The sequence below is a fragment of the Heterodontus francisci genome, chromosome 13 (assembly GCF_036365525.1).
Source record: "Heterodontus francisci isolate sHetFra1 chromosome 13, sHetFra1.hap1, whole genome shotgun sequence".
Taxonomy (NCBI): domain Eukaryota; kingdom Metazoa; phylum Chordata; class Chondrichthyes; order Heterodontiformes; family Heterodontidae; genus Heterodontus; species Heterodontus francisci.
The window spans coordinates 54419904-54433266 of NC_090383.1; the positions used below are offsets into that span (position 1 = coordinate 54419904).

At 45.4% G+C, this 13363-nt stretch overlaps 1 protein-coding gene across 1 annotated transcript in view; it reads right to left on the reverse strand.

The window, feature by feature from the left end:
* The window catches only part of si:zfos-1056e6.1 (uncharacterized protein LOC107988029 homolog), a 175469-nt gene that overhangs the window by 9211 nt on the left and 152895 nt on the right, over positions 1 to 13363 (reverse strand). The window lies entirely within an intron of this gene.

Below are 13363 nucleotides of genomic sequence, written 5' to 3' on the forward strand. Positions count from 1 at the left end.
TGATTTATTTGATTGTTCTGCAGTATTTCTAAGAGGTCAACAGTTATTGGCTTTGTGCCCAATTTGTTGAATTTAAAACACTGTACTTTGGTCCCGTCCATCTGTGCTTAATTCAATTGCACTAAGCAGACATAAGGGCTAATTTACAAATTAATTGCTCCGAGGATGGACGGGAGAACTGCTCTGCCAGGTTGCTGCCCAGACAGTGAATATGACTATAACCCTCTCTATATAATGGTTTCTGCTGCTTGCAAGGTCATAAGATAATTGATGTGTTCATCCATCTACTTGACAGTCTTAGGGCAGTCATACTCTCAGATCAACTGGAACCACTTCCAGAAATTTATCGCTCAACATTGGCTAACAAATAAAATTCATGCAGGTTCTGTAATGTGCAGGCGGTTCACTCCACCAGGTTACCATCTGAAGACGAAAATCTACCCTGTGATGATAGGGGCTCAGAAAGTGATAGAGCGAGCTCATGTGGCTGCAGAAGAAAAAAAAAACAGCCAGCAAACATTCCCATTAGAAATGTTGAAATGGAAGATTGCAAAACAAATACATTGGAAAATGGGGCTGGTTCTATAAAGGACAGGTGATCCATCATTATCAGATTACATCTAATAACTAATGAATTACCAGTGCTACTGGACATTAATATAAATTATAAACTCTACATGAATTGCAGATGCTAATATTATCACAATGTATTATCTTATTTAGTGAAAATGATTATGTTGGAGAAAGGAATTACTTTGACCATTTGCTAATTTTTGTATTTTTTCATTCAATCATCGGAACTCAAACCCTTGGAATTTTGTCTCCCTGATATTGTCATCCATATAGATATTACCTGATAACCTAAGTTGTGACATTAACTTGCATGTGATTTGACAGAAGGGGTTGAGCCAGGCCCACCTTGATGGTAGGTATCAGTCAGATCGATGGTTGATAGCAAAAGTCAAGTTAATAAGGGCATGGAGCCAAGATAGATAAACCACCAGTTTTTTGTTCTTTGCACATTTAGATGATTCAGAAGTGTGAAAGCAGCATTGTTACAAATGGCTGTTGGTTGACAAATAGACATTATGCAACACCAATAGAATTGAAACCTTCTGAAGCAAGATGGAAATCCACCAACTATCTTGATTTTGATTTATTAACTGACACAAAATAAGAGTCACTGAAATTTCATTCATAAAATGTGGAAAGAATCCAAAGTTAGAAATTGCAAGAAAAAAAATCAGTTGAACTTCCAGGCAAATTTTGTGCATGTATGCTTAAAAAAGAAGCCCAGCAGAAGAAAAGGAGGGAATTAACAAAAAGTAAATAATTGTTTTAGATCCTATTTTCAAAATACAATGCACATGTCTTAAATGGTGAATGCATAATAATGGATTTATTCTATGTATGTGAGGTAAGCAATCAGGTTACTTTCCCATGAAACATTAGCAGTTTGAAAATAAGTCACAGCTGTTTGGTCACTCTGACCTTCAGAGAAAACTGTAGGAAATTATTCACCATGACTGCTGCCAAGTAATTTGGAGCATCAGCAGCAACAATAACAATAACTTGCATTTATATAGAACCTAAAATGTCGTAAAACATGTAAAGGTGCTTCACAAGAGCATTATCAGACAAACTTTGACACATAAGGAGACATTAGGACAAATGACCAAAAGCTTTGTCAAAGAGGTAGGTTTTAAGGAGCATCGTAAAGGAGGAAAGACAGGCAGAGACACTTAGGAAGAGAATTCCAGAGGTTATGGCCCAGGCAGCTGAAAGCACAGCCACCAATGGTGGAGTAGTAAAAACTAAGAATGGATGTGTGGTGTGGGAAGGAAGAAATGACCCATCAAAAAATGTAGACAACAAATACTTACACTATACCATCAACTAAATAAATAACTAACCCAAGACTTCCCAGAAACGTTGAATTCCAATAACCAGTGCTCACTGCATGTCATGACCAAATGCCAAGCAGGAATAGGCACTGACATGGTGCACCATAGACATTTGACAAAATTTTTGACTCAGCCACAGACATGGGACAATCTAATGCCATCAAAACACAGTCCGATTTAAAACACATTTCTCCCTATAAAAAAAGTAGCTAAGCATACAAACATCAATGGAGAGCAGCACAACTGTATTAGCTAACTTGCAAGCAAAATAGTATACAATGCCAACGCAAATTACCTTTGTTGACAGGATAGAGCAAGTCACTATGTCATGGGTTGGTAGATGGACCTTATTGGATGACCTCTGTGGATTCACACTGTGTCAGGAGTGCAAATTCATTCAATAAACCATAAAGCTCAAGGAGAGCTTTGTTATTTTGATTATTGAGGTGAGGCAGTAGAAAATCAGCAATAGGAAGACGGACCATTTCTCACACTGCTGTTGTCACAAGACAATTTAACCCATGATGGACAATGTTTGTGCAACTTCTCAACCTGCTTGTAGTATGTGTCTGAAGACAGGGCAGCCAACAAAAGGACAGTGATCTCCAAATCAGGAGAATTTTATAGGATGGAGCAGATAATACTTCAGAAGAGTCATATAAAACAGAAAAGCAGAGTGGGACAGGAAGGGGCAGAGAGATTAACGGCAGGTAGCCAAAACTAGTTTATTCATCTTGACAGACTGTTAAACCAGGTCCTGGATTCTAAAATACAGAAACAACAGAATCTCCCATGGACAAAATGTTATTTACTCACCAAAGTTAGTGACAAAATTAGATAAACATAATTACAAATATAGAGCACACTTCAATTCCTCCAATAAAGCAATTCTTTTAAATTCACTTATGTCTATATCTTAGTATATCACTGTCGATTGTGATTCAGCTCTGACAAGATAATTATTAACAAAAAGATTTTCTGCAAAACGTTGAGTGGTTGTTACTGCATGCATTATTCAGTTATCAAATGCTTAGTTACTATCTGTAAGATTGTACTCCAGACTAACCAATTTAAGTCCAAGTCAAATTTCTTAACTGTCAGCAATGATGCACTTTTAATGGAATGTAATGTAATATGATACAACTTTCAAATGACATTGGCCACTCAAGTTATCTGCCCTCAAACTGGACAATAAATGATGCGCATAGAAGTTATTAATCTTTGGCATACCTGTAAAACTTGGCCTTTAATTCAATTCACAGCAAAAAAATAAAATCAGTTAATAGCTGTTTCTAACACTGTCATAAAAAAGTAATAAATTTTTACTATCCCTTCCCTGACAGTTTTTAAAACTGTAAATGCAGCATGAGTTTTGGTAAGCAATTGTAGCCAGTTCATCATAGATTCTTCTTTGGCCTCCTTGTCTCAAGAGACAGTGGGTAAGCGCCTGGAGGTGGTCAGTGGTTTGTGGAGCAACGCCTGGAGTGGTTATAAAGGCCAATATTAGAGTGACAGACTCTTCCACAGGTGCTGCAGAAGAAATTGTTTGTCGGGGCTGTTACACAGTTGGCTCTCCCCTTGCGCTTCTGTCTTTTTTCCTGCCAACTGCTAAGTCTCTTCGACTCGCCACACTTTAGCCCCACATTTATGGCTGCCCGCCAGCTCTGGCGATCGCTGGCAACTGACTCCCACAACTTGTGATCAAAGTCACAGGACTTCATGTCGTATTTGCAGACATCTTTAAAGCTGAGACATCGACGGCCGGTGGGTCTGATACCAGTGACTAGCTCGCTGTACAATGTGTCTTTGGGGATCCTGCCATCTTCCATGCGGCTCACATGGCCAAGCCATCTCAAGCGCCGCTGACTCAGTTGTGTGTATAAACTGGGGCTGTTGGCCGCCTCGAGGACTTCTGTGTTGGATATACTGCCACCTGATGCCAAGTATTCTCCGGAGGCAGTGAAGATGGAATGAATTGAAACGTCGCTCTTGGCTGACATACGTTGTCCAGGCCTCGCTGCCAGAGAACAAGGCACTGAGGACACAGGCTTGATACACTCGGACTTTTGTGTTCCGTGTCAGTGCGCCATTTTCCCACACTCTTGGCCAGTCTGGACATAGCAGTGGAAGCCTTTCCCATGCGCTTGTTGATTTCTGCATCTAGAGACAGGTTACTGGTGATAGTTGAGCCCAGGTAGGTGAACTCTTGAACCACTTCCAGAGCGTGGTTGCCGATATTGATGGATGGAGCATTTCTGACATCCTGTCCCATGATGTTCGTTTTCTTGAGGCTGATGGTGAGGCCAAATTTGTTGCAGGCAGCCGCAAACCTGTCGATGAGACTCTGCAGACACTCTTCAGTGTGAGATGTTAAAGCAGCATCATCAGCAAAGAGGAGTTCCCTGATGAGGACCTTCTGTACTTTGGTATTCGCTCTTAGATGGGCAAGGTTGAACAACCTGCCCCCTGATCTTGTGTGGAGGAAAATTCCTTCTTCTGAAGATTTGCAGGGACAAGAAAATCCCAAACAGTGTGGGTGCGAGAACACAGCCCTGTGTCACGCCACTCAGGATAGGAAAGGGGTCTGATGAGGTGCCGCGATGCTGAATTGTGCCTTTCATATTGTCATGGAATAAGGTGATGATACTTAGTAGCTTTGGTGGACATCCGATCTTTTCTAGTAGTCTGAAGAGACCACGTCTGCTGACGAGGTCAAAGGCTTTGGTGAGATCAATGAAAGCAATGTAAAGGGGCATCTGTTCTTCACGGCATTTCTCCTGTATCTGACGAAGGGAGAACAGCATGTCAATGGTCGATCTCTCTGCATGAAAGCCACACTGTGCCTCAGGGTAGACGTGCTCGGCCAGCTTCTGGAGCCTGTTTAGAGCGACTCGAGCAAAGACTTTCCCCACTATGCTGAGCAGGGAGATTCCATGGTAGTTGTTGCAGTCACTGCGGTCACCTTTGTTTTTATAGAGGGTGATGATATTGGCATCGCGCATGTCCTGAGGTACTGCTCCTTCGTCCCAGCACAGGCAAAGCAGTTCATGGAGTGCTGAGAGTATAGCAGGCTTGGCATTCTTGATTATTTCAGGGGTAATGCCGCCCTTCCCAAGGGCTTTTCTGCTGGCTAGAGAATCAATGGCATCACTGAGTTCCGATTTTGTTGGCTGTACGTCCAGCTCATCCATGACTGGTAGAGGCTGGGCTGCATTGAGGGCAGTCTCCGTGACAACATTCTCCCTGGAGTACAGTTCTAGGTAGTGCTCAATCCAGCGGTCCATGTTCTTGCGTTGGTCAGTGATTGTGTCCCCTGATTTAGATTTGTGGGGGGCGATCTTCTTGAAGGTTGGCCCAAAAGCTCTCTTAATGCCATCATACATTCCTCTGATGTTTCCGGTGTCTGAGGCCAGCTGAATATGACTGCATAGGTGTTGCCAGTCGTCATTTGCGCAGCGCCTGGCTGTTCTTTGTGCAGCGCTTCTGGCTGCTTTAAATGCTACGGATGTTAACTCGCTGGGGGCTTTCTTGTAGTTCAACAGTGCAATGTGCTTAGCAGCTATGACAGGTTCCAGCTCTTCAAAATGAGATTGAAACCAGTCTGCATTTCTCTTCACACGTTTGCCATAGGTGGTCATTGCTGAGTCATAGATGGCGTCTCTGATGTGGGCCCACTTGGTCTCAGCATCCCCTGTGGGAGTGTTTTGAAGGGCTTTTACGAGTGAATTTAGAAATTTTTGTAACAGCTGTGGATAAGTAATTCTGCTCGTGTTGATGCGCAGGTGGCCCTTCTGCTTGGAGTGATGCAGCTTCTTTGGTTTGAGTCTAACCTTGCTGCACACCAGGGAGTGGTCGGTGTCGCAGTCCACACTGTGGAAGCTGCGTGTGACTTGAACACTGTTTAAGGAGGCTCGCCTTGTGACGAAGAGGTCCAGCTGGTGCCAACAACGTGAACTTGGGTGCCTCCATGAAACCTGGTGACAGGGTTTGGTGTGAAAGAACGAGTTGGTGATGCAGAGGTTACGATAGGTACACAACTCACGCAGTCTCTGTCCATTCTCATTCATCCTTACAACACCATAGCGCCCAAGGCAGGAGGGCCATGAGTCATGGTCGACCCCGACCCTGGCATTAAAGTCCCCCAGCAGGAACAGGTGTTCGGTGTTGGGGATGCTACTAATGATATTATGGAGTTCCTCGTAGAACTGGTCTTTAGCTTCAGGTGGGGAGCAGAGTGTTGGAGCATAGATGCTGAGTAGGTGTACTGGACCAGAGGTGGTGAGCAGTCGGATGGACAGTATGCGTTCCGAGCCATTTGAGGGAGGCTCTATCATGCTGAGCAAGGAGTTTCTGATGGCGAAGTCACTCCATGCTGTCTTGGTTCTTCAGGATCCCTACCCTGCCAGAAGAAGGTGTAGTCTTGCTCTGTTAGAGATCCACTCGCAGGGAGGCGTGTCTCCTGAAGTGCTGTAATGTCTACATTGAGTCTACCGAGCCCGTTGTTAATGATGGCGGTCTTCTGAGAATCGTTGATTTGCGCAAGGTCTTCTGACAGGCCAGAACACATAGTTCTGACGTTCCAGCTTGCAAAACGAAGGGCTGGTACCTTCTTTCCTTTTTTCGTGCTGTTTGGTGCAGTGTTGCAGTCCACTTTTTGGGCAATGACCCTGAGCTCCAAGCACCCATTGAAGCAGATGGACTGTGGTGGGACAGACCTTATTGACCGGGGGCTGCACGGTTTGAGGCGGGCGGTAGCTGTCCAGTGAGGTGCGATGACCTCTCCCACTGACAAAGGCAACCCGTGGCACCCAATCTCTACCCCAATTGAGCTGGACTTATAACCCGTAACTGCTGCCTTCCGTGTTGTTTCGGTCGCTGTGAGGCGACTATGGAGTGACCTCTCCATGGCGCATGCCTGGGCGAATGTATGGAAGTTGAGAGTTGCCCAAGCATCAAAACCCCCCTCTCGGCCTTTCTGGTGGGGTCCAAAGGAGTGCAGAGCACGACGTTTGGCACCGGTATGGCTGCAGGAACTGCCGGAAACATTCCAAAGGTGACACATGACCGCCTCGGGCGTTCCGATCCGGATTTTCTGTTAGGGTTTACTCCCTTAGCCTTGGTCTCTCCTGAGACTCCCACAAGGCAGTGGGGGTGTTAGGGCCCCTACACAGGGGTAGGAGGATGCCGGTGGGAGGAGGGATGCGAGGGGGAGGGGTGGAGGGAAGGGGGTGCGCGGGGCAGCTGGGAAGGGGGCTGTAAGGGGGAGGGGGGATGCAGGGGAAGGGGGTGCAGGGGGAAGATGGTGCAAGGGGGGAGCTGGGTAGAGGTTGCGAAGGGGGGAGGGGGTGGGGGAGGGGGGAAGGGGGTTGAGCAGGGAGAGTGGAGCTGGGAAGGGGAAGGGGAGGGGGGAAGGGGGGTGCAGGTAATAAACCATTTCATCAGTTCCCACCATCGACACCGGGAAAGCTCGTCCGCGTCCTCCGGGAGGTGAGCGACAGCCTCGGGCGCCATTACCAGCAGGAATTCGCTGACATTGCGCTGCAGATGCACTACGAGCCTCACATCTCCCGCGGGCATTTTGAAGTTGTGGCCGAGGAGCCGTTCGTGGCTTTTTAATCATAGATTTTTAAGGTTTATTAAAGATATCCTTTAGTTTGCATTTAACTAACTATTGTATACAGGTCAGCAGCATCCTGCTTTTGCCAGTATCACTCAGCTAAATTACATTGTACTCTTGCATTCATGAGGAACTTTCAGCGCTGACCTCTGGTGATTCCTTGGATTTTTGTGCCTGTTTTCCCCTCAATACAAGTTCTGGAACAATCTGATACCAAACGCATAGCAGTGGAATTGTGACATTTGTATAGAAGTAAAAGTCCAGCAAACTTCAACATGTCACTAAGCTTGTGTCAAAAATGAAAGTAATGTGTGCCAGAGTGCAGAAATCCAGACATTTCCTAAATGACTTTTGCCATTTTAAAATGAGTTTGATAACACAAGCCTTTAAACCCGTGTTTTAAAATAACCTAGCTGCTAGGGAGTGGGGGAGAGAGACAGAGAGAGGAGGACTGAGAGAAACAGAGGGGGAGAGAGAGAGAGAAGGACAGAGAGAGGGAGGTCAGAGAGAGAGATGGGCTGTCCAAACTTTTCACGTGGGAGGCCACATTACAAACTTTGTCTTACAAAGGGGCCACTGAGACAACTTCTGAGAGATAAAAGCATGAAAATTTTAGCTTCCTATTAATTAAAGCAAAGCAAATGTGTATTTTTGTGAAGAAGCTTTAAATGAGAAGACTTACTTTCTTACTGACTTACTTTCTCGTCACTATGTTGAACACTGATTTAGTGAGCTACCTAGAATTTATTTGCTTGCACAAGTAATCAATGTCAGCCCACACACTTCTTGCAACAATGCTGAGAATTCCAGATATATGTTCATCTGTCAGCAGTGATCTTGATCACGTTCTCACCCTCCTCTCTCTGTCTGCCTCTCTACGTCTCTCTCCCCTCCCTCTCTGTGCTCCCATCTTTGAGTCCCCCCTCCCTCTGTGTTCCCCTCTCTTTGTGATCCCTCCTCTGTATTATCCCCTTTTTTGTGTTATCCTCCCTCTCTGTATTGTTCACTCCCTGCTCTGTGTCGTTCCCCTCTCGTGTCATTCCGTCTCTGTGTTGTCCCCCATTCTGTGTTGCCTCCCCTTGTGTGGTTCCTCCCTCTCCATGTGTCATTCCTGCTCTGATTGCCTCTCTCTCTCTATCCACCTCTCTCTGCCCTCTCTCTCCCCCTCTCTCTATCTGCCCCTCCCCCTCACCATCCCTCCTCTCTTTGTCTCTCTCTCTCCACTCTCTCTCTCTCTCCCTGCCCTGTCCCTCTCTCTCTTTCCCCTCCTCTCTCTCTTTCCCCTCCCCTCTATCTCTCCATTTCTGCCCCCCTCTATCTCCCCCCTCACCTCCCTCACACCCCCCCCCCCCCACCCTCTCCAAACTTCAAACAGATTCAAGGTTTTCCAGCGGGCTTTTAAAAAAAAAATCGGAACCCACTGAGAAACCCTGAAGCTGTCCGAAAGTCAGAAATTGCTGTTTCCACTCTCAGCACCCATCAACTGTGAAAGTCAGTCTGGTCAGAAAGAAGAAGCCAACGAAAAAATTCTTGTCCCTGAAATTACCAGTCACAGACCTCAACATCTTTTACCACAGATACTGGTGTCCATGTACAGGCACGTGGCCGACACCTGATGCCAAGGGATGTTGTAAGCATGTACCTGTCCACTCAAGAATTCTAAAGTGCAAAATTTATGATTATCCATGATGGTTATACATTTTAAAATACATTTTAATAATTTCAATATTAAATAGAAGTTGTTGGATACAGGGGTCTGAATTTGCGCAGGTCACGATCCAGGCAGTTAACATAGTTGTCCCCACTGAAATACTTGTGGTCAGGAGGAAGAACCACTGGATCCATGCCTGCAGTTACAAAGATGAATTCTACTAAAGTTTTTGGAGATCCAGTTTTCTTGCCTGGCTTGGCTTCCCCCGGTGAGGTCACTTGGGGTCCTCAGGAGGCCAGTACACTTGTGGCTTCCAAACATACAGTAAATCTAATTAAGGCTAGGGGAGCATTCTACTTTGTAACATCACCCATATCTGCTCTGGGCCCTGCTTATCTGCAGCTGAAATCCTCATCCATTCCTTTGACACATCCAGACTCAACTATTCCAATGCTCTCCTTGCCAGTTTTCCATTTTACAACTGCTGTAAACTGAAACTCATCCAAAACTGCAGCTTGTATCTTATCCTATACTAAGTCTCACTGCTCATTACCTTATTCTCATTGACCTACATTGTCTCCTGGCTCTTCACTACTTAAAAATTAAATTTCGCAACCTAGTGGCTCAGCCTCGAGTGCGTTAACTTTTCCTGGCCACGTGAAGCATTTCTATTCATGGATAAAATGCCTTGTCTTGTCTAATTGTCTGCAAACACTTCACAACGGAGATGTGCATGCACACTTCTGATGGGAAATACACCCAATGCAATCTTGGCCATCAGTATGCAGAGCAGCCAGATTATAACAAGCAGTGTTACGAAGCTAGGTAGCAGATTAAAAAGCAGGACCTCAAAGGTTGTAATCTCTGGATTACTCCCAGTCATATGCTAGTGAGTATAGGAATAGGAAGTTAGAGCGTGACTGAAGAGATGGTGTCGGAGGGAGGGCTTTAGTTTCCTGGATCACTAGGTCTGTTTCTGGCAAAGGTGGGATCTGTACAAGTTGGATGGGTTGCACCTGAATCGGAATGGGACCAACAATGCTTGCTGGGAGGTTTTGCAAGTGCTGTTGTGGGGGGTGGGGTTTAAACTAATTTTGCAGGGGGCTGGGATACAGAGTGGAGGTACAGTAGGGGGTGACGTATAATCAAATATAGGGGAAACTAAGTCAGTCTGGAGGGCAGAGCAAATATAGACCTGTTAAGGCAAAAGCAAATAATGCAAGGCCGGATTGTGTCTATTTTAACGCAAGGAGACTTACTAGTAAGGCAGATGAATTGAGGGCATTGATTAACACATGTGAATATGATATTATTGCTATCACAGAGACATGGTTGAGGGACGGACAGGACTGGCAGCTCAATATCCCAGGGTACAGAATCTTCAGGCGTGATAGGGGAGGGTGGAAAACAGGAGGCGGCATTGCACTGTTGATTAAGGAGTCAATTACTGCAGTAAGGAGGGATGATATCTTAGAAGGTTCCTCCAATGAGGCCATATGGGTAGAACTTAAAAACAAAAAGGAGGCAATCACTTAGCTGGGAGTGTACCACAGGTCTCCAGTCAGGGAGAGATAGAGGAGCAGATATGTAGGCAAATCTCAGAGAGGTGTAAAAATAATAAGGTAATAATAGTAGGGGATTTCAACTTCCCCAATATTAGAGGGGATAGTATTAGTGCTAAAGGCTTAAAGGGGACGGAATTCTTAAAGTTCATTCAGGAGAGCTTTTTGAGCCAGCACCTAGAGAGTCCTACAAGAGGAAGGGCGGTACTGGACCTAATCTTAGGGAATGAAGCCGAACAAGTGGGAGAAATGCCAGTGGGGGATCATTTCGGGGATAGTGACCATAACTTTGTAAGATTTAAGGTAATTATCAAAAAGGACATCGGGGGACCAGAAAAAAAAGTACTGAATTTGGGGAAGGCAGATTTCAATATCATAAAACAGGATCTGGCCAAAGTGGACTGGGAGCAGCTTATTGTAGGAAAGTCTACATCAGACCAGTGGGAGTCATTCATAAAGGTGAAGGGTAACACCAACAAGTTCAGGGAACCCTGAATGTCTAGGGATATAGCAGATTGGATAAGGAAAAAAAAAGGAGGCTCATGGCAGATTCAGAGCACAAAAAACAGCGGAGGGCCTACAGGAGTATAGAAAGTGTAGGGGAGTACTTAAAAAAGTAATTAGGAGAGCGAAGAGGGGGCATGAATAAACACTGGCAGACAAGATAAAGGAAAATCCCAAGGCATTTTATAAGTATATTAAGGGCAAGAAGATAACCAGGGAAAGAGTAGGGCCCATTCAGGACTGAAGTGGCAATCTGTGTATGGAGCCGGAGGACATAGGTGAGGTTTAAATGATTACTTTTCATCGGTGTTCACTATGGAGAAGGACGATGTAGGTGCAGAGATCAGGGAGGGGAATTGTGATATACTTGAACAAATTAGTATTGAAAGGGAGGAGGTATTAGCTGTTTGAGCGGGCTTAAAGGTAGATAAATCCCCAGGCCCAGATGAGATGTATCCCAGGCTGTTATGTGAGGCAAGGGAGGAGATTGCAGGTAAAGGACTGCAATGCCCTGTTGGATAGCCTTTTATGTGAGGTAAAGGTCTGCAAAGGAAACCCGACCGAGCCCGAATGCCGGACCCGGAAGTATGGCCCGACCTGAACCCGAACCCTACAATGTCTTCGGGTCCTGTCGGGGTCGGCTCGGGTAGCAGACCCGACGCTGATGGGACCCGCGACATGTGTCGGGTTCGGGTTGGGTCGCACTTCCGGGTCTGGTATTCGGGCTCGGTCGGGTTTCCTTTGCAGACCTTTAATAGCAGGGGCTCCAACACAAATTTTCAAATCCTCTTTGGCCACAGGAGAGGTACCAGAGGACTGGAGGACAGCGAATGTGGTATCATTATTCAAGAAGTGTAGCAGAGATATACCAGTGAGTCAAATGTCAGTGATAGGGAAACTATTGGAAAAAATTCTGAGAGACAGGCTTAATCTCCACTTGGAGAGGCAAGGATTAATCAGGGATAGTCAGCATGGCTTTTTTAGGGGAAAATCGTGTCTATCAAACTTGATTGAATTTTTCGAGGAGGTGACTAGATGTGTAGATGAGGGTAAAGCAGTTGATGTAGTCTACATGGACTTCAGTAAGGCTTTTGATAAGGTCCCTCATGGAAGATTGGTTAAGAAGGGAAGAGCCCATGGGATCCAGGGCAATTTGGCAAATTGGATCCAACGTTGGCTTAGAGGAAGGAGGCAGAGGGTGTTGCTCGAGGTTTGTTTTTGCGAATGGAGGCCTGTGATCAGTGGTGTACTGCAGGGATCGGTGCTGGGACCCTTATTGTATATAGTGTACATTAATGATTTAGACATGAATATAGGAGGTATGATCAGTAAGTTCGCAAATGACACAAAAATTGGTGGTGTCGTAAATAGTGATTAGATATTAGATTACAGGACTATATAGTTGGGCTGGTAAAATGGGCGGAGCAGTGGCAGATTGAAATTAATCCTGAGAAGTGTGAGGTGATGCATTTTGGGAGAACTAACAAGGCAAGTGATTATACAATAGATGGTAGGACCCTAGGAAGTACAGAGGGACCTTGGTGTACTTGTCCATAGATCACCGAAGGCAGCATCTCAGGTAGATAAGGTGGTTAGGAAGGCAGGTGGGATACTTGCCTTTATTAGCCAAGGCATAGAATATAAGAGCAGGGAGGTTATGATGGAGCTGTATAAATGCTAGTTAGGCCACAGGTGGAGTACTGTGTACAGTTCTGGGCACCACATTATAGGAAGGATGTGATTGCACTGGAGAGGGTGCAGAGGAGATTCACCAGAATGTTGCCTGGGGCTGGAGCATTTCAACTATGAAGAGAGACTGGATAGGCTAGGATAAAAGCAAAATACTGCGGATGCTGGAAATCTGAAACAAAAACAAAAAATGCTGGATTCACTCAGCAGGTCTGGCAGCATCTGTGGAAAGAGAAGCAGAGTTAACGTTTCGGGTCAGTGACCCTTCTTCGGAACTGGATAGGCTAGGGTTGTTTTCCTTAGAGCAGAGAAGGCTGAGGGAGGAACCTGATTGAGGTATACAAAATTATGAGGGGCATTGATAGGTTAGGTAGGAAGAAACCTTTTCCCTTAGTGGAGGGGTCAATAACTAGGGGGCATAGATTTAAGGCAAGGG